The 23709-nt window shown below is 41.0% G+C and overlaps 1 protein-coding gene across 9 annotated transcripts in view; it reads left to right on the top strand.

The window, feature by feature from the left end:
• UNC5D (unc-5 netrin receptor D) overlaps positions 1-23709 on the top strand; it is a 494882-nt gene that overhangs the window by 195118 nt on the left and 276055 nt on the right. Inside the window, exon 1 of one of the 9 annotated variants that reach the window (XM_045514253.2) lies at positions 10888-10965. The exons of the other annotated variants lie outside the window; for them this stretch is intronic. The gene's annotated coding sequence lies outside the window, so the exon portion shown is untranslated. Of the gene's footprint in view, positions 1-10887; positions 10966-23709 lie in introns of those variants that run through there. 9 annotated transcript variants of the gene reach the window in all.

Raw genomic sequence — 23709 nt, forward strand, 5'->3', positions numbered from 1 at the left:
AGAGAATCATTCTTGTTTTGTTTGTTTTTTGATGTTTAGTTGTAAAATTGTATTAGGGAAATGGAGAAAGGAGGATAAAGTCTTCTGACATTTTCTCAGTCAATTTCTGCTCCAAATTGTGGTTTGCCCTAGTTCTTTTTCAGTCTCTGTTCCCTCTCTGCAGACCTCTTCGCTGCTTTGCATCTCAAGGGGGTAGCACAGTCGGGACTCCACGTTTCAACGTGTGTTTGCAAAAGGCAGAGGGAGACATCCGCCACCCACCCACTCTGCTGCCTACAAGGATATTCCTCATCTTCCTGGAGCTGGAGCATAAAATTAACCTCCTGCCCACACTCAGTGAAAAGGACTGGCTTTGTTTCTTGTAAGCCATCTTTTTCTTTCCTCCTTCTTCCTTACCTCCTGTTTTTCCCAATGGCAGAAAAATACAGAACTGGGGAAACAGATGAAAGCCAAAACAACAATAACAACAAATACTGAAACTGCTTCCTTGTGATTGCATAGCACATTTCATTGCACATGATACAGCTGGATCCTGGAGTCCTGGGTTTATGACATACTATGTGATCCACCAACCTGACCAGTCCTCCCTCTTGTGCCTCAGTGTCCCATGTGATGTAGAACAGTGGTGGAAAGGGGTATCCATGACTGTTGAGATGTTCTTGAACCTCTCCAGCCTAGACAGGCATGGCTGCAGATCTTAAAAGAGGCTGCACACAGGAACACACAAGAAGAGAACCAGCAAACAGAGGCATTCTCTTTACTCAATTCAAAGGTTCAGCTGAAGGCAATCGGAATAGGCTACCCCAACATACCCTACTTTGGCATAAGGATTATTTTTGAACTGAAGGCTGTTGAGAAAAGCTAACCACGGAAGAGCTGTGTGCTGTCCTGGTCTGCCTAGAAGCAGGGCATAAATTTTCCTTTGTGAAGGTGTCCTTGTCCCCTCTTCCAAACCCCTTATCTCCGGAGATGGAAAGTCAGCCCTGAGATAAGTCTGCACAAACATTATTAACATCATTATTAGCTTCTATTAGTTTCCCTGTATATTTCCGTTTTCACAGTTTACTACCCGTAGAAGCTCAAACCCCTTTTCCTTTGCCTGGTCACTTCAACACAATGGATCACCCTTTGTTCAAATGGCATAGAAGCTCTCAAGCCGAACTTCTTTGAGTTTTCACTTCTTTTCTGTGAAGCCCCCATGCGCATAAACATTTAAAACATGAGTAAGATTTGTGGGCCTTTTCTCCTGTTAATCTGGCTTTTTGTCAGTTTAATCTGCTGACCCCATTCCCGAACTTAAAAGTATGTAGGGAAAGTTGTACCTCTCCTACCCTGGTGAAGAATTGTCATTTGGCAACTTCTCTTTTCTGACTTGAGAAGCCTTCTCTAGAGCTCATTTGTAAGTCTGAGTCTAAAGGAAGAATACCCCACATTACAGATTTTATTCTTTCATTCAACAGACATTTATTGAGCACCTTCATTCATAAGGCTTACTTCTTGTTCTCATGTGGCTGACAGTGTAGCAGAGGCAAACGTTTAGGGGCTATAGAGGTCAGATTTGCTCCAGTGAATTACTAAGTATATAGAAGGTACCGTGCTATCCATTAGTCTGTCTTTCTGTCTGTCTATCTATCTATCTTATCCTGCTTTCAGATATAAAGTAACTATATTTTATAAAATAGCAATAAATGTCTGACCTTCCTAACCATAATATTCTTCTACAAAGTAAAGTTTTTAAACTAGAAATGGATATTCTAATATCATGCAAAAAGTCCAGGCTGGCTGTTGTGAAACAAATATACAAAATAGCCAGGTATTTAGAGACTGAACTTCCTAGCAGTTAAGGTAAACCCCCAATGGCTTGCATAATTCAGATTTTTTTTTTTTATTTTAAGAAAGAGAAATCTATTTATCAAAAGAGGCAAGCGTATTTCTGATTCCATGTAATAGAAGGAATTTTGTTAGCATGTTAGTAATTCAGTGGATCTTCTAACTTTTCCCCCTCTTATTTAGGACCTGGGTTCCTAGACTATTGCTCTCCTTAGCCTGGTGGTTCTCAAACTTGAGTGTGTATCAAAAACACCCAGAGGGCTTGTTAAACACGGATTGCTGAATCCTACCCCAACATTTCTGATTCTGTAGGTCTAGGATGGAGCCAAGAAATTGCATTTCTGGATGACGCTGTGGCTGCTGGGTGAAAGGGCACGCTCGGAGATTCACTACTCAAGGACACAAGAAGTGACAACATTTAGAGAAGTTTGGGTGAAATTAGCTCCTGTTTGTGGGTACCTCAGAGGGTTAATATTTAGTTGCATGTCCTCATTTCTACCTAATAGTTAGCATCGTGTCCTTAAAGCACTGTAAGAATGGAGGGGTAATACCCTTTGGGAAAACACTGAGCATGGTTTGTCACAGCATCACTTTAAAGTAACGTCATGCTAGGTGAGGTGGGACCTGTCTGGCCACAATGGGCTGTGGGAAAAAGAGCTATTGATGTCATTGACCTTATCTGTCAGAATACTTGTTAAAAATTAAGAGTTGTAAAATTCAGTAGTGCCTCCCTCATTCCATAGGAATCTGGACCTTAATGCTGCTTAGTAATGTTAATACTGAGCCTTCATGAATTAAGTAAGCCTAATGCTCCTTAATGAAGTTCTCTGGCTTGTTAGGAAAGGAGAATGGGAAACAGGATTTATAGGGTGGGCATGGGACCCCTCTCCGGAGTGTCCACATGATCATGCCCACTAAAAGCGTATCCCACTTTCAACTTCCTTGGCAGCTGTGATCCATGTAATGCACAGAATGCCTGTCTCTATTTAACTTGTCGTGCCTTCACACACAGGTTTGGGTTATGGCTGAAATTTATTAATAGACGTTCTTAAGCAAGTTTTCGTATTTTCCTCTTCTGGTAAGGAGATAATCATGCCTGTCCTTACTCAGGGTTGCTCTGAGGAGTTAATGGGATAGCCCGCAAAATGACTAGTGTGTAATAGATACATAATTCTTTCCCTTTCTCTCTCTGTCATTTGCTTAGTATTAAAAGATTAATTGACATTTCCTGATTCCAGTTGTAGTTGGAAAGATTCTTTAGTCTCCTAGTGTTTCAGCTTTCTTCTCTCCTGGGACTGGAGGCCCGCCCAGTTTAAGAACTGGTAAACTTCAGATTCTGACCTCTGACTTCTTCCTCCTTTTATTATTTTTCCTTCTCTGTCCCAGCAGGGTAACAGTGGCCAGGGTCTAACTGTCCACAACTACTGTTGGTTCTTACCATCCCACTGACCGTCCCCAAGGGAATAAGTTTGAATATAGCTTCACTGATAGGCACAGTGGTTCTACTGGAATAGAACCAAGCATTCCCTTATTTGTTTATTTATTTACCATTTTAACATTTTTAAGGGTAAATTTAGTAACATTAAGAACAGTCACAATGTGGGCAACCATCACCCCTACTCTTCTCCAGGAATTTTTCAGCATTCCAAACTGAAACTGTGTACCCATTAAACAATAACCCCTGTTCCCTGTCCCGCCCCAGCCCCGGTAACCTTCACTCTACTTTCTGTCTCTAAGGCATTCCCTTGTTGAATGAGTCTTTCAGTCAGTTTGAAACATATTTAACCTTTCGGTTTGGGTGCTATTTGCAGGCAGGGACACGGAGCCTGATTCTGAATTGGAGAAGGGTTGGAATGGTGTCTAGTCCCCCAAATCCATGCGGGAGGGAACATGTCAGACGGCAGTTCTCTGCTGTTTTAATAAGTTCTTAGGGTACTTATCTTTTGAGTCCCTTAGGAACCGAGTGGACAAAAGAATCTGCCTGAGGACACTGACTGGGTCTTTTTTACTGTCTTTCTCCTAGTGCTCAACCCAGTGTCTTCACAATATGGACTCAATCATTACTTTTGAATGAAGGAGCTTATTAAAATAGTAAAATAGTAACAAAAATAGTAAAAAAAAGAATTTTTAAAGTACAATAGTAAAAAATAATTTAAAATTTCTACCCAATCCTAAGTCATCCATCCAAGAATCTCATGAAAGAAAAATTGGGCAGTGATTTTTTTCCAAAGACCTATTCAAATTGGTAGTAAGGGAGAGGGTATAGCTCAGTGGTAGAGTGCGTGCTTAGCATGCCTGAGGTCCTAGGGTTCAATCCCCAATACCTCCATTAAATAAACAAACAAATCCAATTAACTACCCCCCCCCCCACCAAATTGGCAGTGAGGCATGGAGCATCCTGTGAAGACCTTGTGAAGGTTTATTGGTTGATCAGCTCTCTGGTGGACTGGGCATCGAGCTTAAGGGGATGGCTAAAGAGCTTTGCTGCCTGCTTGGCTTCTTAAAAACGTGGCTGTAGAAGGGTCCCCACTCCTACAGAACAGGATGCTGGAGCAGGACCTTGGGGATTGCCCAGTGCAACCCCTTCGTTGCACAGAAGAGGAGGCTCACTGCCCTCCTGGGGAAGCTATTTTCTGGCACAGACATGCCCACCAATACCTTTCCCTCCCAGGGGAATAATGAACCCAGAAATGAGTTCTGTAATTTAGCGCAAGTGATTGTCAGGATACGTTCCGCAGAGAAGCACAGCTACTAGTGGTTACAGACCCTGTCAGCTGCTTGCCGCGGAGGGCGCACCGTGATTGGCGGCTGGAGAGCGCTGCTTTTCCCGAGGCCACCAGGGCTGACCTGTTGGCCGTGGGATTCAGTCCCTCCTCACTCCAACAGGGAATCTTTAATTAATAGAATCTAAAGGAAAACAAGTAAGAAAACAAGACTGGCATGGAAAGCCCCCACCTTTATGCCACTAAGGAATGCCCATCTTAAATAACAAGAGACTTCTAGGTGGATGAAAGCAGGTGCACCAGGAGCAGAGCCCAGGGGTGTGGGGAATGGTTGATTGGTACACGTCCAGGGTCAGAGATGTGCTCCAAAAGGAAAGCAATGAGATAAAACAATTATGAGTACCCTTTTTAAAGACAAGGTGCCTAATGCAAGCTTCAGACTTTATTGGGTTTTCCTGTTATTTCTTACTCATCCAAATAAGTGGCAGTTTCATCCTTTTTTTTTTTTTCTCTCTTGGCCTGCATTCCCATGCATGTGTGGGAAAGCATTTCAGAAGGTCCATGAGCTGGCAGAGTAGCCCAGTTGAAGTCACTGATTGATGTATTCATAATTTATTTTTCCTAGCTCTTTTGCAGGGCATGGTATGAGGAGAGGGGAGTGTATTATCAAAGAGGCTAATTTGTCTGATTTCACAAGTAGTTCTTGCGCCTTGTGGAGGACACCCTTTGGTTTCTTTTGCAGACGCGAGACTGTTATATTCATTCATTTGGGGCATCTCGGTTAGATCATGCTGGAGAATTTGAAGCAGCCATGCTAAACCTCTAACCGGAAATGATGGGTTGCCAATAACAAGGAGAAGCAGGCTAATAACATTTCAATTTTTAAATTCTTGGCCCCATTTTTCTTTCATGCTGCAATGTTATTGAAGTATAACTGCTTGTTGAACACTCATTGATTCTGGAGTTTGCGGCGAATCCAATCACACGTCGCTGGATTTGCCGGGCTCTCTGCTCAAGCCTTTTGACATTTGAGGCCAGATGTTCAAATCACAGAGCTGAAGGTCGCGGCATGTATTAGACAGGGAAGAATTAAGAAGATGCATAGCCCCACAATCTCTAGCAGAGCATTTACAAACCTGCACCATCCCCAATGCATTATTTATCAGATTAGGTGAAGGAGATGTTATCTTTAAAAGGGGGAGGGGTGCTTCATGATTGGAGGGTGAAATCCACTTATACTGTCAAATGACAAAGCATCTTATTTCAAACCTACACCCTTTCTGTTGCACTAATGAGCCTTCTGTTTTGATTTCTAACATGTTGTTGCAGGTATTTTTAGGTTGCTTTTATGCCATTGGACAGTCTTTCTGTAACTGACAAACATTTGCATGAACATAGATCTCATTAGGTATTTTTAGATCTGCCCTGGCCCTTTGACAATTGTAACTAAACGGGAGGGTCCTGTCCTATAGGATTCAGCTCTGTAACTTGTCAAGGTTGGCAGTGGTGAGAGCAGCCGGTGAGCGTCGGCCGGCTCATCTGAGTGGGAGAGCTGATCCCTGAATGGCTTGGAAGTTTGGACTGAAGGGAGAGGAAACATAAGCTCATTTTTCCATATACAATGGCAAGTTTATACAACACAGATTATCAAATCGTTTTCACTCCCAGCAAAGTTAAAATATTCTTAATTGGGCTGGTGCTTTCTGAGCATCAGAGAGGGGAAGCATGCCCCTTTTTCAAAATAATCCTGAGGCTTGCTTTCCTAAAAGAGCTTATAATCTCCCCAGGGGACTGTCTTGACAGTTTGAAAGACACCAGGATGTAAGATTCCTCGTGGAAATGCTGGTTACAACCAACTCCACATCAGGAAGTACTCCAGATGCTGCCGCATGAGGTGCAAAGCCTAGACTTGTTAACTTGAAATTTCCCCGGGACCACAAAACCTCTGAAATATACATGGCTTCAAATGACTACCAGTCCCCTGGGTAGATAAGGTTTAAACAGAGGAAATGCAATGGCTACAGTGCTAAACCACAACGCCAATTAATTTTTATTCATTGATCTTTGAGGGTATGTTTTATTTATCACTCATGCCTCCTTCCCCCTCTTTCTTTGGTGTGTGGTCCCAAACTCGTGAGAAGTCTGCAAGCTGCTTGAAGCCTTTGCTTGCACATTGGAGACAGTTTTTTTCCCCTTATCTGTCTCTTTCGGCTGTTTTTCTCTCTTTCTTGCTCTACTCTGTGCACATGCCCATCAGGCTAATTTGGATCACGCTTTCCCTTTACTTCAATGCCTTTTTGGAGGCTCACTCGTCCTCACCCACCATCGGCAACACCAAATCATTCTATTTGTATTTTCCGGGCTAGCAAAGAGCGGAAATGTGGTCAGGATGAGTTGCATTATTGGTTCCTGAGCAGATCTTTGCCTTATTATTATTGCACTCTTGCGTTTAGGTGAAGATGAAGCAGATTAGATTCCCATGCTTGGGATTGCTGGAGGTGACACCATGTTGTGAGTGTGAGGTGTGGCAGTTCTAGAACAAGACCCCTCAGTGGAGGCTACAGCATTGCTGACGTGGTTGTCATGATGAGTTAGTTACCTGGGTTGTTGGCCAGAAGCTGCAGTGCGTGACACTCTTTGACAGGCGTAGTGATGGGTGAGTTGGGTTGAGGATGGATGTTTAATGAAGGACATTTGTTGGCAAATTCCATATTCTGCTGTTTCTGTAGATGAGCTGGGGTGTTTTAATTCCAGAGCTGCCTGTCTTTGGCATCTTTACCTCTCACGCGACCACACTGCTTACGTTCTGAATCTCCTAAATCTGTGCTGCACCCTGATGAAGAGGAGTGATGTTCAGGGTTGTGTCTGGAAGGGTTCCAAGAGCAGAAGCAAAGCAGATCTGTGTGAAGTGATGGCGGTCCCATCCATCACCTGGAGGAGGTGAAAAAATCCAACATACAGGACCATGAATGGTCGTAACACATAGTAATAGCAATTCCATTCCTGCTGGAGAGGATACACAACCATCCCACCCTTTGAATGTTGTTCACACATATTGTTGAGCATCTCAGGAGCAAACAAGAGAAAGGGAAGTTGTTACAAGCACATCTTGGAGAGATACAATCTCTACGTGAATGAAGAAACACTGCTTCCTTGGTTCTCACGACGCCCCAGTGAGCAGGTGCTGGGGAGTTGGCTTCTCATGGGAGAGGGCAGATAACAGTACACGGGAAAGAACTTGCTTGAGGTTATAACCATGGTTCTGTGATAAGAATTGAAATTTGACCCAGTCGCCCTTTGTAAAAGACTGTAAATATGACCAACTATGAATAAACTAACAAACTGCCCAGCAGGCCAGACACAGACCTTCAGATGCTTCGAAGGAGCTGGAAGGGATTTCAGAGCTTCTTTAATCCAGGCTTTTTATAATACCATTGATTATGGAATGGAAACAGACATCCTAAGTAGTGTATGACGTCTGGGTGAGCTTTTTGGTGTCCTTAACCATGGCTTTAATGCTTAGAAAGATTTTATTTAAGGGCTACTTTCATTTTTGAATATTCATATTCGATTTATTAAAATTATGAATTCAAAACCAGAGTTCTTTCGTAAGCCTTTAAATTTAATTTACAAATCTCATTATTCTTTTACTAAATCCAGCAACCTTAGCAATTGCTTTTAAATGGGTTTTTTTTAAAACCATCTAGTTAATTAAATCACTTAAATATTTTAAACTGCACTTCTAAATTTAATATATTTGATTTTCTTTTTAAGTACTTAAATTGTCTAACAAATAAACTCCCCAGTGCTTAAATAACATTTGTAAATATCATAAATTAAAGGTATAAATATGGTAGATCTTAATTCTTCTGCATGTTATCATATTACTTGTAACTTTAGAAGAATGTTCTTAGAGCTACCAGCTTAAACATACAGTTTTAAACTTATCCAATTATGCATCATTAAAAACTTAAATCGTAAAGAGGATCTCTTAGATATTCTATAATGCTGAATTTTCTTAAACCATACAAATGGTGTATTTAAAATACCAGTTATACACAAAATATTAAATTTAACGAACAATGGTAATATGCTGAGACTGATTTACTTTATTGATTTTGTATTTTATTCTAAATTTCTCTGGCATTAAATGACACTTCTACCCAGTAAGAGAAAGAAAATGTCTTACCAAGGGAAATGGGGTCCCTATCCTAGCACTGGTGACTTAAGGACCCAAAAGAACAGGGTGGAACAAACAGCTCGATTCTTGCCTAAGACATTACCCGAATGATGGGTGCAATAGAGATCGCAGAACTTAAGAGATTTGATTTTTTAGTTCCAGCCTCAGATTTAAGTAACAGTTTCCTCATTGTTGATACTTTCTTATGATGTGGGATGTCTTCCCCTCTAGAACGTAACACCCTTCTGTAATACTTCTGATACTTCTTTGGATTGGATAGATGTTGGACCTGTATTCTTAACAAATGTTTCTCTTGTGGTAGAATGACAATTTATTAGGTAGATGTTAAAAACATTTCTGATTGGATTTGCATCTGTCACAGCGTTGCCTGAATGTGTTCCCACAAACTGAGGTGATGTTCTATTTCTACCACTCTCTCTGCTGCTCTTTGAGGAGTCCTTGGATGTGTTTTCTTTATTGGCATAGTTATCAGCTTAAAAAAAAAAAAGTTACAAGAGAGAAAGTACATAAGTAAATAGGACATTTATGTAAATCTAAAAAGCTGCTAAAGCTAATATGGAAATACAACTACTTTCAAAAGTCTGTTAGGTATCACTTTTTTCCACACTGGATACTGATTTTTTTGCAAAAGTCAGTACCTGCCGTGGTTACTCTAAAGCCAGACTGCCTGGCTTTGCCTCCTGCTCTCCCTCTCTTGGCTGTGTCAACAATACCTGCTTCAGGTAACTCATCTAGAAAACAGTAATAATAAGACCTGTGTTACAGGACTGTTAGATGGATGCTTCGTAGAGATAGCAATTTTGTCTGTTTGGTTTTTGATAAATCCTCAGCACCTGGAATAGTGCCTGGATAGTATATATACTCAAACAGTTTGTTTAACTACTTATAAAGTACTTAAAATGGTGACTGGAAAGTAGAAAATTCCCAATAAAAGTTGGCCATCATTATGCTTTGATGACAACTTGCTCACAGTTACTTGCAGCGTTTTCAGCTTGCACTGACTGATCAGGAAATCACTGACTGATAATTCCCACGCCAGTAGTTTCAGCCCCGTGTTTATTTGTAGTATGTGATAGATTACCATCACCCAGGGAAAGGCCTTGGTAAAGCTGAATTATTACTCTAGCACTGGGGTGTCCAGCTTATTTAAGTGGAATTTTCTGGGTTTGGAAGTCTTCCTTTTTACTTGCTCAGCATATCTGCACTTTCAACATTTTCCTAATTTTTTTTTCCTTTAAGCGATCTTGTCCTTGAGTCTTCCTTAACTTTCTCTTAGCCTTTTTCCCTGTGCACCCTTCCATTGGAGGCAGTCTTTGGAGGTACGTTTTTTGACTCTTTATGTTCATAGTCCATCTAGCCTTCCTGGTCTATCTTCCTGACTCCTATAGTTTAAAGTAAACCTGCCTTGAATCCTACCTCCAGCCCCTCGGTCACAGACCCTCCACTTATGAAATATCTACTATGTCCTCAAACTCTGACAACAGAATCATTTTTCTCACATTTGAAATTTGAGTGACGTTAGACTCCTCCGTTCTCCCCTCCAGAACCCAGATTACAGTACAAATCTTGTCTTTTCCTCCTTCATGGTGTTTTTCGCATCTGCTATTTCCTTCGCACAATCAGAGTCAGTTCAGACCCTTGATAGTAACCACCTGGGCTCCTCCATCCTATTCCCGTGGGCCTCCAACCCCAGCCCGGCAGAGCCCTCCTTCAGCCCCTCCTCCGTTCCTCTGCCAAGGTTGTAGTCTTCCCCACAAGATCAAATAACATTTCTCCGTGCACAAAAGCCTCTGAGGAGTCGCAGTTCTCACATGTCCAGTTTTATCTCTCCTTTCATCCTTGTTTCTTTCTGTGAAACGCCATCTATCCGTCACTGTCTTATGATGGTCTTCTCCCACTGCAATTAAGCAGAATGATGCCCTCCCCTCCCTGCTCAGGTCCTAATCCCTGGAACCTGTGAATTGGGTAGGCTACATGGAAAAGGGGAATTAAGGCTGCAGATAAAATTGGGGATGCTGATCAGCTGCCCTTAAACTAGGGGGCGGAGCCTGGATGGCTCAGGCGGGCCCAATGTAATTACACGCGTCTTTAAAAGCGGAAGCGGAAGCGGGAGGCAGCGGAAGTGCGTCAGAGGGGAGCGTAGGAGGCGGTCCCGGTGCCGAGAAGTGAGGGGAACCTGACGGAGGAGGGAGGGGCCCGGAGTCAAGACGTGTGAGTAGCTTTTATTTTATGTTAATATTCACTTTTACATAAACATTTTTTATTGCGGTTGACTTAGTGAGTAGCTTTTAGAATGCGGAGAAGGCAAGGAGACGGACTCCCTCCTGGAACCTCCAGAGAGAAACACAGCCTTGCTGACGCTTGGCTTTGGCCTAATGGGACCCGTGTCGGGCGTCTCGACGCTGAGATAATAATGAGTCTGTGATTTAAGCCACCAAGTTTGTAGTAAGTAATTCGTTACAGCAACAGCAGGGAACGAATACACGCCCTTCGTGCTTTTACTCACTGTTGGAAATGTTGGGAGTAAGCTTCTGCTTCACACCGACTTACTGAAGTCTAGTAAAGACCCACAGGCCTGGTGTAAATCTCACCTGCTCCAAGCCTTCCCAGATCCCTGCAGTCAACTTGGTTATCTGAAACCTTAGGGCCTGTATCAGCACTTTCTCTTTTATTATATACACGTGTATCTCTTTAACCTTGAATTGTGAGTGCCCCGAAAATAAGATCCGTGTATCATTTATCGTCGTCCCGCCTCATAAAAGCTTTCCATTCAAGCCAGTGCTTTTTCGAATCAAATTGTAAAAATGCAACACATTGGCGGTGGTGTTAAAGATGGGTCCTAAATGCCCACAAGATGGAGATGTTTCCTTGAAAACAAATAGTTTTTTATTAGCCCATGAGATCATTTCTCCTTGACCCCTTTCAAAAACAAGTTCAGTCCTTTTTAATTGAAAACGAGTTGGAATTTCAATCCTGTATTTACAGTCAGTTTAGGATGTTTTTAAAAGTTTATATAATGAAAATGTCATTGACCATTTTTAAATAAAGATTGGTGTGCACATGTGTTAAATGTTTACCTAACAGGACTTCTGTAAACAGCATAAGTGTGGGTTGATGATGGATTGTGTCTTAGAGTAGTTGAATCGTGTAGAGTACATTTTCTGTGTTCCTTTAGCAAGAGGTCAGGAGAAAAATGTGGAAATTGCCTTACTTGCTGCAATCTAACTTCACTTTTTCAATTGGAAAACAAATTAAAGTCAAAGATGCTCTCTCCTAGAGACTCTTGACAAGGGGCGAAATTCCAGGCTGTGTGAGCAGGTAGGGCTGTAATAAAATTAGCATGTTAAGCCATTTATGATGTCTTCTGAAGCTGCTTCGGACAAGCAGCTTTTGAATGTGTAAGTTCATAAACTCATATGTCCTCGCCAGTTCTTCCTTAAGATGCCTGCCTTAAAAATTGCCCCTAATTCAGGTGCCAGTTGTTTTTTCATTAAATAATGAATGGTTAGTTTCTAACACCTGATGTTCTCTCTAGAGAATTCAGCTAAAGCTACCTGTTCTTTTCTTGCCAATACCATGTTGGTCATGGAACTGTGTTCTGGGAAGATGAAAAGAGGGATGTGTGGGAGGTGTGTGGACATACCAAGTTAGTTGGCTTCAAAGTGGGTGGATTGACAGTTTGAAAGCACAAGTTAAGCTATGAAGGCGGGGTGGAAGATAACTTAAATTCAGCTGAAATACATAAACCTACTGGATTCATCCCCTTAGGTGTAAGCAGCGTTGATATTCAGAGTAATCTAGGGCCATTATTTTATATCTGAAAACATCCCAGCCATAATGACACCATGATAGCACCCCCCCCCCCAAATATCAGGGTTGTTTGAGTAACTTATAACTGTATGCAAATATTTAAAGAAATTCAGATAAGGGAGAAAATTATCTTCACTGTGGCATTTTAGGGCAAAACTAGAACATAAGGGCAGATGCTGTTAGGAGGTAGAGTTCACTCACCATCACAGAGGATTATCACACAACAAGAGCTGTGTAAATCAGAGTAAAGCTCCTGATAACCAAAGCCTTTCCCTCAAAAGCTGAATGATTCCTTTTTAGGGAAAGTTTGGGTGGAAAGTGGTATTCGATGACCTTCGATGTCTTCTCCCTCCTACCAAATCTAAAATTCCCTGATGTTATCTAAAGGATACACATACACACACTTTTTATGAATTTGTAAACGTCTTTAAAAGAAACTCAGAAATGTGCCAACTTCTTCCTTAAGGATAATAACCCTAACTTAAACTAATATTAGAGCAGACCTTACCTGCTGGTGATTTTAGTCGGATAAATTCCTCAACATTGGGATGGCACTCCCAACTCAGTAATCAATGAAACTAACTTCACCTGGAGGCTTAGGTTGGTCAGAGAGAGGAATGAATAATCATTGAGAACACCTGAAAATAAAGCCTCGGGTAAATGGAGAGAAGAAGGTGCTTCTGACCATCAGACAGTCTCTTTTTACCAGTCAGTACTTTTCTTTGCCTTCACTTTCTGGGAAACCATAATCCTCCTTTATGTTGGATAAAATAGCTCATTGTGGTAAAAGTTGTATTTCAGCCCTCTTTTTTTTTTTTTTTTTTAAGAAGGAATGAGCCATCACACTTGGATGTTAAATCCTGGGCACTCCTTTGCCCAAATGCAACCCGCATGTTAGTATTGCTGTTGTATGTGGCCTCTGTCTCCTAGAGGGATTGTTTCTGTGGAAGTCAGGAGGGTCTCCATTCTTTGAAGCTGTGTGACCACCCAGAATACTTTCCAGCACTAACTGGCTTATCACCTGGCTAGTGGCAGTAAAGTGCTCTGGGACTTTGAATCTTGCAAAGCGACTAGAGTCACATTTGGCTATCATTCGTGAATTTCAACACATGGCGCCTCTGAACACCTCCTGGCAAAGTAGGTGTGATTTCCATGGGACGGTGCTAATGACTTCTTAATTAGGATTCTTCTCTTCAACATGCTGCATTAACAGGTGGATTAGAAGAAAACAGGGTGTAGCAGTGCTAGGGAGATGGGAGGTCCCTTGTTAAATGGAGTTAGGAATGGGAGAAAAGTAGCCAGAGAAGCCTCCGCAGCCGCAGCGAGAAAGGGAGAATATTCATGCCGTGTGGAAGGTGGGAGTTGCAGAGGGTGGTGGCTGATAATGATGTGAAATAATCTATTATTACACCTTTCTCAGCAAGTTAAAAATGCTCTAGTGATGTGACAGGAGCTATTAGCTTCTTCTGATCAAAGAATACAAGTTTTATGAACAACATTCATTTCAGACTGGCATAGGGAAAAACTTCTAATTATCAGGATGACATATACTTGCTTAAAATTTAGAGCCAACTAGATTCGACTTAAACTTAGGCAGTTCATTAAGGGTCCATGAGGCTCAATTTCTTCATCTTTAAAGTGAGAATAATACATGTCTAATTGTGTTATCTTGCAAGTTAGAATAAATAAAATAATGCATAGAAAGCACTTGGGCTAGTATCCATTCATTGGTAGTAGTAAATAAGTTAGTATTTTCAGCAGCTGAGCTAAGGAACCTGTAAGTTACCAAAAACACTGCCACTTTTTACTGGAATAGCCCATATTGACTGCATATATATCTTGGGGGAGAGAGGGAGGAGGAAATTATGCAGCCTTGATTTAATAACTGAGAATAGCTCAAATTCAGAATACCTGCTTGATATCATTTCTGTGCCTTTATTTCCCTACCATTCCAGGAGCTTGATAGCATTAACTACTCCTTATCTGGCAGTGAAGGTAGATGTTAGGAATCTGCATAATATTTCCATTCAACCAAAGAAGGGCATCTGAAGGAAACTATAAAGCATTTTCCTGAGAGGACCTAGGTGGTCAATATAAGGTTTTCAGCTCAAAATCAGATCTCCTGACCACATTATTACATTTATGCCTGACATGCATCACAGTTTTTACACCTTAAGAAATCACAAAATACGGTGGGAGATTTAGGTATGTGGCAGCAGCATTTTCTTGGGATGTGGAGATGCAGGAAAGGATGCTGGAACTTCTTGCCCTTCTTGAGTGCATGATTGCTACTTAATTGCTAAGCTCTTCCTTGTCTTCTGGGTACCATTGATGAAGGATGTTGTAAACATAGTATTGGGCAAACCACTGGTCTCAGTAAATACTTTTTTGGATGTGATGGTGAAATGACTTTCCAGCAGAATATGAAGTAAAATCATGAACAAATAGTCATCCAGAAGCTGAGGACAAAACAGTAAATATAACTAGTAATCAAGAAGGCAAACATACAGTCTAATAATTACGATTAACTGGGGCATGTATTCATGTAGGCCTGATTAAAATGGTTTGGAAACACCACAAGATGGTATTCAGGATCTTAGGGAAAGACTCTCTTATGTCTTTATGACCAAAACATAACATATCTGTTAATTTTTCATAAATAAAGTAAATATTAAGCCTCTTTTCTCCTGGTTATTACACTCTGTTGGTCTGTGGAAAAGTGAATTATGGATTCTGATTAAGGAGGTTATGGTGTATCTGTGTACAGAAGACACACACACATACACTTAGTGAAAAGAATTAGCATGGAGTTGGCATGGCTTTTACTCGTGAAGCACCACGTGGCAGCTTAGACTGAGAACCATTCCCCTGCCCCGCCCCCTCAAGGCCCTTTGTCCTACTTGCATGATGAAAATGTGCTTCCATAGAGATCATCTCACTTAAGCTTCACAACCACTCTTGGAGGTTGAGTTCCATTTTGTAACTACAAAAACTGACCCAGAAACGTTTCAAGGTCACGTTGCAAGCTAATAGAGTTCCCAGCGCTTGACCTAGGATTTCCTGCTTCCAGTACTGTGGAGCCCATTCCTTGATGACAGCCTGTCGACCCAACCCCCACCCCTCCTTCAGAGCTGTTGCCTGAGAAGGACTATTTGGTGACCTTGCTCTGCATCTAGAAGTGACAGATAATGTTTAGTCACTAACATCCTCGTCACCTCACATCTGTTTCATATCCAGGGAGGGACCATTCCCAGAGAGTCCTTAAGTTAATACATCTCTCTATTTATTTTATGCTGTGGAAGATTTGAATGTGAAACACTTTAAATAGAGAATTCAGGAATTGAACAAAGCACTTTCCTGCCATCCCCATCCCTGCAACTGGAAGGCACTGCATAAAATTCATCATATTTTAGCTAAGAAGGCATTCAGTGAAGGCTCTCATAATTAAAATGAATTGTAACACCTTGCAAACCAATGTGTAAACCATTGGGGAAAACACATAATTCTTTACTGTGTTAATTCGAGGCCCCCAGTGGACCCTAAAACAATACCCAAAGAAGAATAGTCAAAACATCCAAATATCGCTTTACCATATATCGTATTACATCTTTTTCTTGGTGTATATCCTTGTTTCCTCCATTGTGACTAAGAATTAATATTCTGGGATCTAGGAACGTTAGAGATGTAGTAGACAACTACTTTTTATCTTTTACTTAATGAATTAAATAAACAAACTGGTGAACACTTTTTTTGCCTGATGGCTATGGTAGAATGTGGTGTTTGGTGAGTATTTAAAGATCCACTGAGTTATTAAAAGAGGAAGCTCCCATTACAGTGAGGTTTATTGATGCCTTATTGTGGGTTACTGCCAAACACTTAATGGCTATATAAATTAAAACAAAACAAGCAAACATGTCAGTGTTTGCTTTGTGATTCAAGCCTGGGCAAGGATAGCTGTTGAATTTTCAGAGTCTTGTCTTTCAAGAGTTAAGACAACAAGAACAACGTGTAAATAGTCTGCAAGATGGATCTCAAGTGTGTAGTGTTTGAAGTTTTCCACTTAAGCAGAAACCAGGGATTGCGTCTATTATAAGGAAGCAAAAAGAGTCTTGAGATTTGTGTATGTAGACAAGATGATGACCTCAAGGAACATGTTGCTATTCCTGTAGGTCAGGAAAAACTTCATGGTGAAGGGTTTGGGGGCTTAGTTAGGGGGAGGGTGCAGGTGCATAGGTGAGCAGTGGTCGTTTAGGACCTGCACTTACAGGCGGGAGAGGGTCTGGTAAGCACTGGACTAGAGAGCAGTCCATAAATGAGGGAAATATGAGTGATTCTTTTTTTGTATATTTTGTTTTTGTTTTGGTGGGAGGCAAGTAGGTTTTATGTGTTGATTTTTAAAGGAGGTACTGGGGATTGAACTCAGGACCTCATGCATGCTTAGCATGTACTCTACCACTGAGCTGTAACCTCCCCTGTCGAGTAGTTCTTGTTTATGATGTGCTTGAAGTCTCAGAAGTATTTAGTTGCCAAGATCAATATAGAACCCAAATTTCCTCTCCTCCTGGACCTTTCCATGGTACATTACTTATCCTGACATAAAGAATTGTGAGTAGAGTGAGGAAGAATAAAAGATGGAAAATGAGGACATTCAGATGGAAGGTATTGCATAAAGGTGGATTGTTGGAAGCTGACTTTCCCATAGGGATTCAGTGACACAGGTGTGTGAGAAAGAAGCACGAATTCTGGAGGTAAACCAGTGTTGTCATTCCTGCCAGGCTGATGGAGCAGTGAACCAAGCAAATGGGACGTGAAAGTAATACTCAAGTTGTCCTTTGTAGAATGTACTTCTTCCAGTGTGATTGCCTTGACAGTCGGTGACAGAACATCCAGGAAACGAGTGAGCTGATGACCTCGATTAAAGGGAAAGTGTCAACCTCAACTGACAACGTGGGAGGAATGAGAGACCATGTAGAATCTGGAAATATGCCTGTCAAGCTCACCTGTGGGGGGAAAGGAACAAAAGGAAAATGAAAGGGAAATGACCAACTAGAGAGTTATCATCTAGGAAATCCAGGCATATTGTAGAAGGTAAATTCCATGAAGACAGGGATTTTTGTAAGCTTTATTCACTTCTGTGTCAGCAAACTTCAGAATAGTGCCTTGGCTTATGGTGAGCATTCAGTATTAGTTGAATGAATGGATGGATGGATGATGAGAGGATGGGTGGGTGGTCATGTCCCTCACCTACTTATTTTTTCCCAACCATCGCACCACAGTGGGCACTCATCCAGAAGTTGACAGTTCCTTTCACAAGCTCAAGAGCTTCCTATAGATCTAAGAATGAGATGAAGGACATCTCAAGTCAGCATTCTCAACTAAGGACACGGGATGGTGGAAGGTGTCTGGATAATAATCAGATTCCATTTGCTTCTTCCAGAATTACTTATCCCCCAAACCTTCTGACTCTTGTGCATTTTGTTTTAACAAGGAAATGAAATGGGGACAAATTGGTCTGGAGCCTCATTTCTTGTTCCAAGTTTTTAAAAATTGTGGCACACTTATATGCTGTTGACACTTGTCTTACAACCATAATGACCCCCTCTTCATTTCTATTGAGCATATGTGGGGAGTTGGCAACCCTCATTATAGTTGGAGAGGTATCGTTTCTTTCTGGAACATCTGTTGAGCACTGATTGACAGATTTCTAGCACCATCATTTTCAACTTCTGCTTGTAGAGCGCCCATTGGGTGCTTGGCCTGAAATAAGTGTAGTCACTAGATTGGAAGCTCTTTGAGGGCAGTGCTTTCTCATCCTTAACTCTCCGTCAGGTGATATCTTGCACACAGAGACCTCGATGAACATCACTTGTGTTGGATTTAAGGTGGGGTGTGCTATGTGAGAGCTGGATTGCTCTTTCTGGCTCAGGCCTGCATGCTGTCTCTTGCTATTACGTTAGGATCAGTGTTTCCGGCATCACCTTTTAACCAGCCTCCAGATGACTGTGCTGCAAACACAAGTTTTGAGGTCCAGCAGGTTGGACCATGGACCTTTCTGGGGACCCTGGATTTGCAAAATCCCAGCCCTGAGGAAGGGATACCCGAGCTCTAGTCCTGGCTCTCCTGTGACATCAACTAGACACCTCACCTCTCTGGGTTTTAGTTGATTCATCTAGCTATAAATGTGTCCCCCTAAATGCCTGAAGAATTTTCTTCCCATGTAGAATTGGGTGACTGATGATCTTTCATTCATATCAGTATTTTCCCAGGAACGTAACTTGGGGCTTGTGTATGAAGACAGACGGGAGGAAAGGGAATTGTTGTGATACAGGAGTGCTCCCTGGCCTCTTACCTTGGAACCTCATGACATGGGGTTAGAGCAGTGTCTGTCCTCAACTCCACCGCTGACAAGCATCTTCCCTTAACTTATTTCCAAGCCAAGTTTCCCTTCTGTTTTCTCTGGCCCTGCCTTCGGCAAGAACTCTGGTCCTAGATGAGCCCCAAGTGAAGTTCACACCTCTTCTGAAAATTAAGACAGCCTCTGTCTACAGCAGTTCTTTCCTGTTTATTTTTCTCCTCAAAGCTCAGGCTGGAAAAATAATTGAAGGATTATACATATGTATCTTTGTATTTCTTTCAAGCTTCACAGCCCAGGGTTTGGATGTTGAGTTGTGATGCTTTGCTCTCCCCTTCTGGCATTGATACGATTTCCATTTTGCTCCCCCCGCCACCCTTTTTTCCCCTCCCTTACTCTAGATTAGGCCCATCTCTCCAGTGGCCGCATCTCATTCCTTCTGCGATCATTCTAGCAGGGCATTCATTTGAATGTCACTATCCATTGCATTGACCAGGCAGCTCTCTTGTGGGTCCTTCTGTTTTATCTGATGTGATGCACTTAAGACACTTCTCCAAATCTTCTAAGATAATTTTCTTTGTCCTTTAAAAGATATTTGTCTGCTTTTGTGATTCATTTCACTCAGTGTTGAAGTTATTCAAGGGCCTAACTTTAATGTGTTTAAACCTTAGAATGTAGCCTTTTCCTTTGATTAGTTTAAGAATGTCCTTTTTATTTACCATAGTAGTTATTCCATAAGCTGGAACTCATATTTTATCTTCTTTTGTCCTTTTTATCCCTTCATCAGCCATTACATAGCGTTTGGTTATTTACCTGCATAATTTTAAAGTCTGTATCACGTTGAAAATCAACTTTTCTTTCTTCACAGATGATTTTCATGATGCTTATTGTTTAAAAATGCTGCCGCTAATGATGCTTTTCAGAAAGAATTCTTGAATTGGTGTGTGTATGTAGAAAAATTGAATAGAGCTATGCACAGTCTGTTCTGGTACCCAGTCAGACAATCATGGGTGGCTATTAAGCAACAGAAAAGAAAAAAAAAAAGTAATAGTAACTGAAAACCAGCTACATTCAGAGTCTCATGGACCAGAAATCTAACATCATATTTACTCTATACTTTTTACCAAATGTCCATTAATTAACACTCATAACATCTGGGTAGACAGTGCAACTTAAAAATATCATATAACTACCATGTCTTGAAGGTTTGCTGGTTATCACACAGATGGAGGTAATTAACCATTTTTATTGAGTTTCTATTTATATTTCTATTCCCAAAACTCATGGTTTAAGTAGGAAGACAGTCTTTGAACATGAGCATTGATAAACAAAAGTGAATATTTATAAGGAATTTTGAATTCCATGCCAGGAGAGCTGACATCACTAATGAAGATAGATAAAAGGCCTTATTTAATCATCAGATAATTGATTTTCAAGAAGGACCTGGATGCAGATTCATAATTCATGCACTTACCAGTGTTCTTCCTTGCTATGGCCCTCAGATAGGTTTGCCACTTCAGTATTTTTTGATTTTGATTTAGCTTGGTTTACAATGGTCAGACCCTATGTGAGCCACCACGAGAAAACCACCACAGGAGCCTTAGTTGAAATGTTGATATGCAGACTTTGTTCTTTTAGGTTGGTGGCTAAACAGTTGGTCACCAGATAACCATCTGTAGGTTAGAAACACATGAAAGCCCGCTTTCCTTCATCAGCTTGTACAACAAGTGGCTTTTTGACATAAAAATGTTGCAGTGTTGTACTTTGATATTCTGATAAAAACATATAAGCAAACTTAGTGTTCAGTATCTGTTTTCACTAAGATTCCTATTTCAGTGTCCTCTGTTTCTCAACCATCACTGTTTGCTGCTAAGGTTATTAGTCCATAAGGGAACCAAATTCCAAGCAGAAGACCATGCTTTACTTAGAGGCATGTATCTGTCTCTGAAAGGAGAAATCAGCACTGAGTTCTGATCCTCAGTTTGAGTTTTATTTTAAATGTTTTTGAATATCAGATCTGAAGCTGATGGTATTGAAACATGTTAATAACATTAAACATTCTGTGCTTTTGATCGAGTGTGAGGTATCTGAGGAAGCAAAAAGTCAAGTACGACATTTTTTAACCTGCTTTTAATTAGATCGTTAGGGAGTTAAGGCTCTATTGGTTGAATTACATTGCATTCCTCACTCTTAGCTATTGAGTTTATTTAAATTACATTTCAAACTAGTCATTGTACAAGAGGATTTGGGAAAATTTTCTGAGTGAAATAAAGGGTGATTCTTTGAAGAGTGTAATGTCTTTTTAGAATGACATAGAGAAATGGTGTTTGTCTTTGGAGCTCAGAAATAGGAATGTTGTTTATAGAAATATCTTCAGTCCTGGATGGCTGCGTTTTCTGACTAACCCATGCTGTTTGCCCTGAGAGGCTTTGCAGAGCTTTATTCCTGCCTTCTGATGATGAGACGTACATACAAGCCAGTAAGCCTGCTTTGCCTCAAACCTGGGGCAGGAAGTCGCCTGGAATTTCTAATAAATTGTTTGTTAGTCTTTGAGAGGCTTTGATTCTTTATGAAAGTATTTTCTTTTATTAGAGAAGAAATACAGAGGAATTAAAGTCAGTAATTGCTGTTTTCCGTATCTGATTATGGGGCCAGAACGTCAATCCCATGACAGTGGAGCCCTCTATTAACAGTTTGTAAATAGAAATGTGGGGAATCCATTACTCTGTCCTCTGGAATGAGCTAGTCCGTGACTCACTTGTGATGTGTAGTTCTAATGGTGATCCTGACAAACTACTATTGTCTCTTCTTGAGTTAGCAATTAAATGCTAAAAGTCTATGATCATTTTCGTTTTAGTGTTGTGTTGTATTTCCATAATAAATTAGTGATTTAAATGTAGCATGTTGAGCACGTCATCTTTATAGACGACAAATATCTTTATATTTGCACTTAATGGTATGCAATTGTGCTCTCAAAATACTGTTCTGAGGAAAAGGGAAAAACTTAAGTTATAAATAGCAATTCACAATTTGTCGCTTAAGAAATAAATTCTACTAGGTTAAGGGGAAAAAAATGAAACTAAGCAACTGAGGCATGTTGGAATACCTCAAAGAAGAAGAAAGGCTTTGTTTTGTTAGAGTTGTCAATGAGATGAAGAACTCGCTAGATTTTGAGAATTATTTTGTTCAGACATTACAGGGATGTGATCCTTGTTCTTTGGAGTTCCCAAGGAAACTTGAAGAGGTTTCTTGGTAGAGAAAGATGAAAATGTATCATTGTTCAATTCTTTTTATTTTGGTTGGCATCGTAAAAGCAAACAAAACAACTCATTATTAAACAATATTGAGAGCCTACCATATTCAAGGATCTGTTCTAGGATGCTAGGATGTATCTGTAATTAGATACAGATCTCTGTTCTATAGGGCTTACATTCTAGCAAGATGGGGCAGAAAACATAATAAATGGCATAACTAAGTGAATTATAAAGAAGGCCAGAAGGTGATGAGCTATTAAAAACAAACAAACAAAAAAAGGCAAGAGAAAGGAGATCTGGAGAGGTTGCTGTTTATTAGAATAGGTTCTTATCTCACACAGGAAATAGTTCAAGTGAGCCATAGTAAAGTGGAAGTAGATTTATTCAGGGAGATACACATTCCGTAGACAGAGTGCCAGCTGTCTCAGAAGGCAAGAGAGGTGGCCCCAGGGTATGGGGCTGCTAGAAGAGATAGAAGAGCAGGGGGCAGGGCACAACCATTAAAAGAATGACAAGGCAATTGAATATTGGACATAAACTGGTTAGAACCCGCTGAGTCCAAGATGGTGGAAGATTCAACTTCCAGTAGACTTTGAGCCTCATTATAAGCTTATTGTAATACATTAGCTGCTAAATGACACACCCACAGGCACCATGACAGTTCCCAGGCTGACTGTAAAAGGCCAAAAAGTGTGCAGGGGCCTCAGTGCCTGGAAATCCCTGCCCATTCCCCTAAACAGTTGGAGTAATCCTCCCACTCGTTAGCATATGAAATTACCCATCTAACAATCCCATGCCCTGGGGCTGCTTCTCTTGCCTCTGAGGCTGCCCACAGTATGGAGTGTGTATCTCCCTCAGTAAACCAATTTTCACTGTACTGTGGCTTGCTCTTGGATTCTTTCCTGCAAGAGATGAGAAGCTACGCTACAATAACAGTTAGAGTGGCCCTTATTGCGAAGATAATCGTTGGAACTAAAAGGGGAAATTAGCGATGTAGGTATCAGATGAGACCATAGCAGCCAAAGGGAGAGGTCTAAGCCGAGTCTATACAGTGGGAGAAGCCTATGGGGTTGCAGGAGAATGCAAGTTGGGGAAATTAATGGAAACAGAGTCAGATGAGGGTTTTGAACAAAGTATGAGATGTGATTTACCTTATAAAACCATCACTCTGGCTTCTGTCAGACTGTTGGAGCCCAAGGGGGAGAGTAATGGGACTAGTTATGAGGCTATTACATTTATTTGTCCAAGCAAGAAATTATGATTGCTTTTATCAGGGCAGTGGATACGGTAAGAAGCAGGTTCAATTTGGATATATCTTGAAAGGAGAACAGGATTTCCTGATAATTGGATTTGAGATGTGAGAAAAAAGTCTACCAACAGTGGCTTCAGACATCTTGGTCTTGCAACCTACAAGGATCAAGTTTCTGTTCGCTGAGATCAGGGAGAGTTTGGTAGAGAATGCTGGGTGAGGGGTAGGGATTTTGGTTGTGGTTTTGTGTAGTTTAAGATGGCAATTGGACTTCCAGGGAGAGAGATGCC

The sequence above is a fragment of the Camelus bactrianus genome, chromosome 26 (genome assembly GCF_048773025.1).
Source record: "Camelus bactrianus isolate YW-2024 breed Bactrian camel chromosome 26, ASM4877302v1, whole genome shotgun sequence".
Taxonomy (NCBI): Eukaryota; Metazoa; Chordata; class Mammalia; order Artiodactyla; family Camelidae; genus Camelus; species Camelus bactrianus.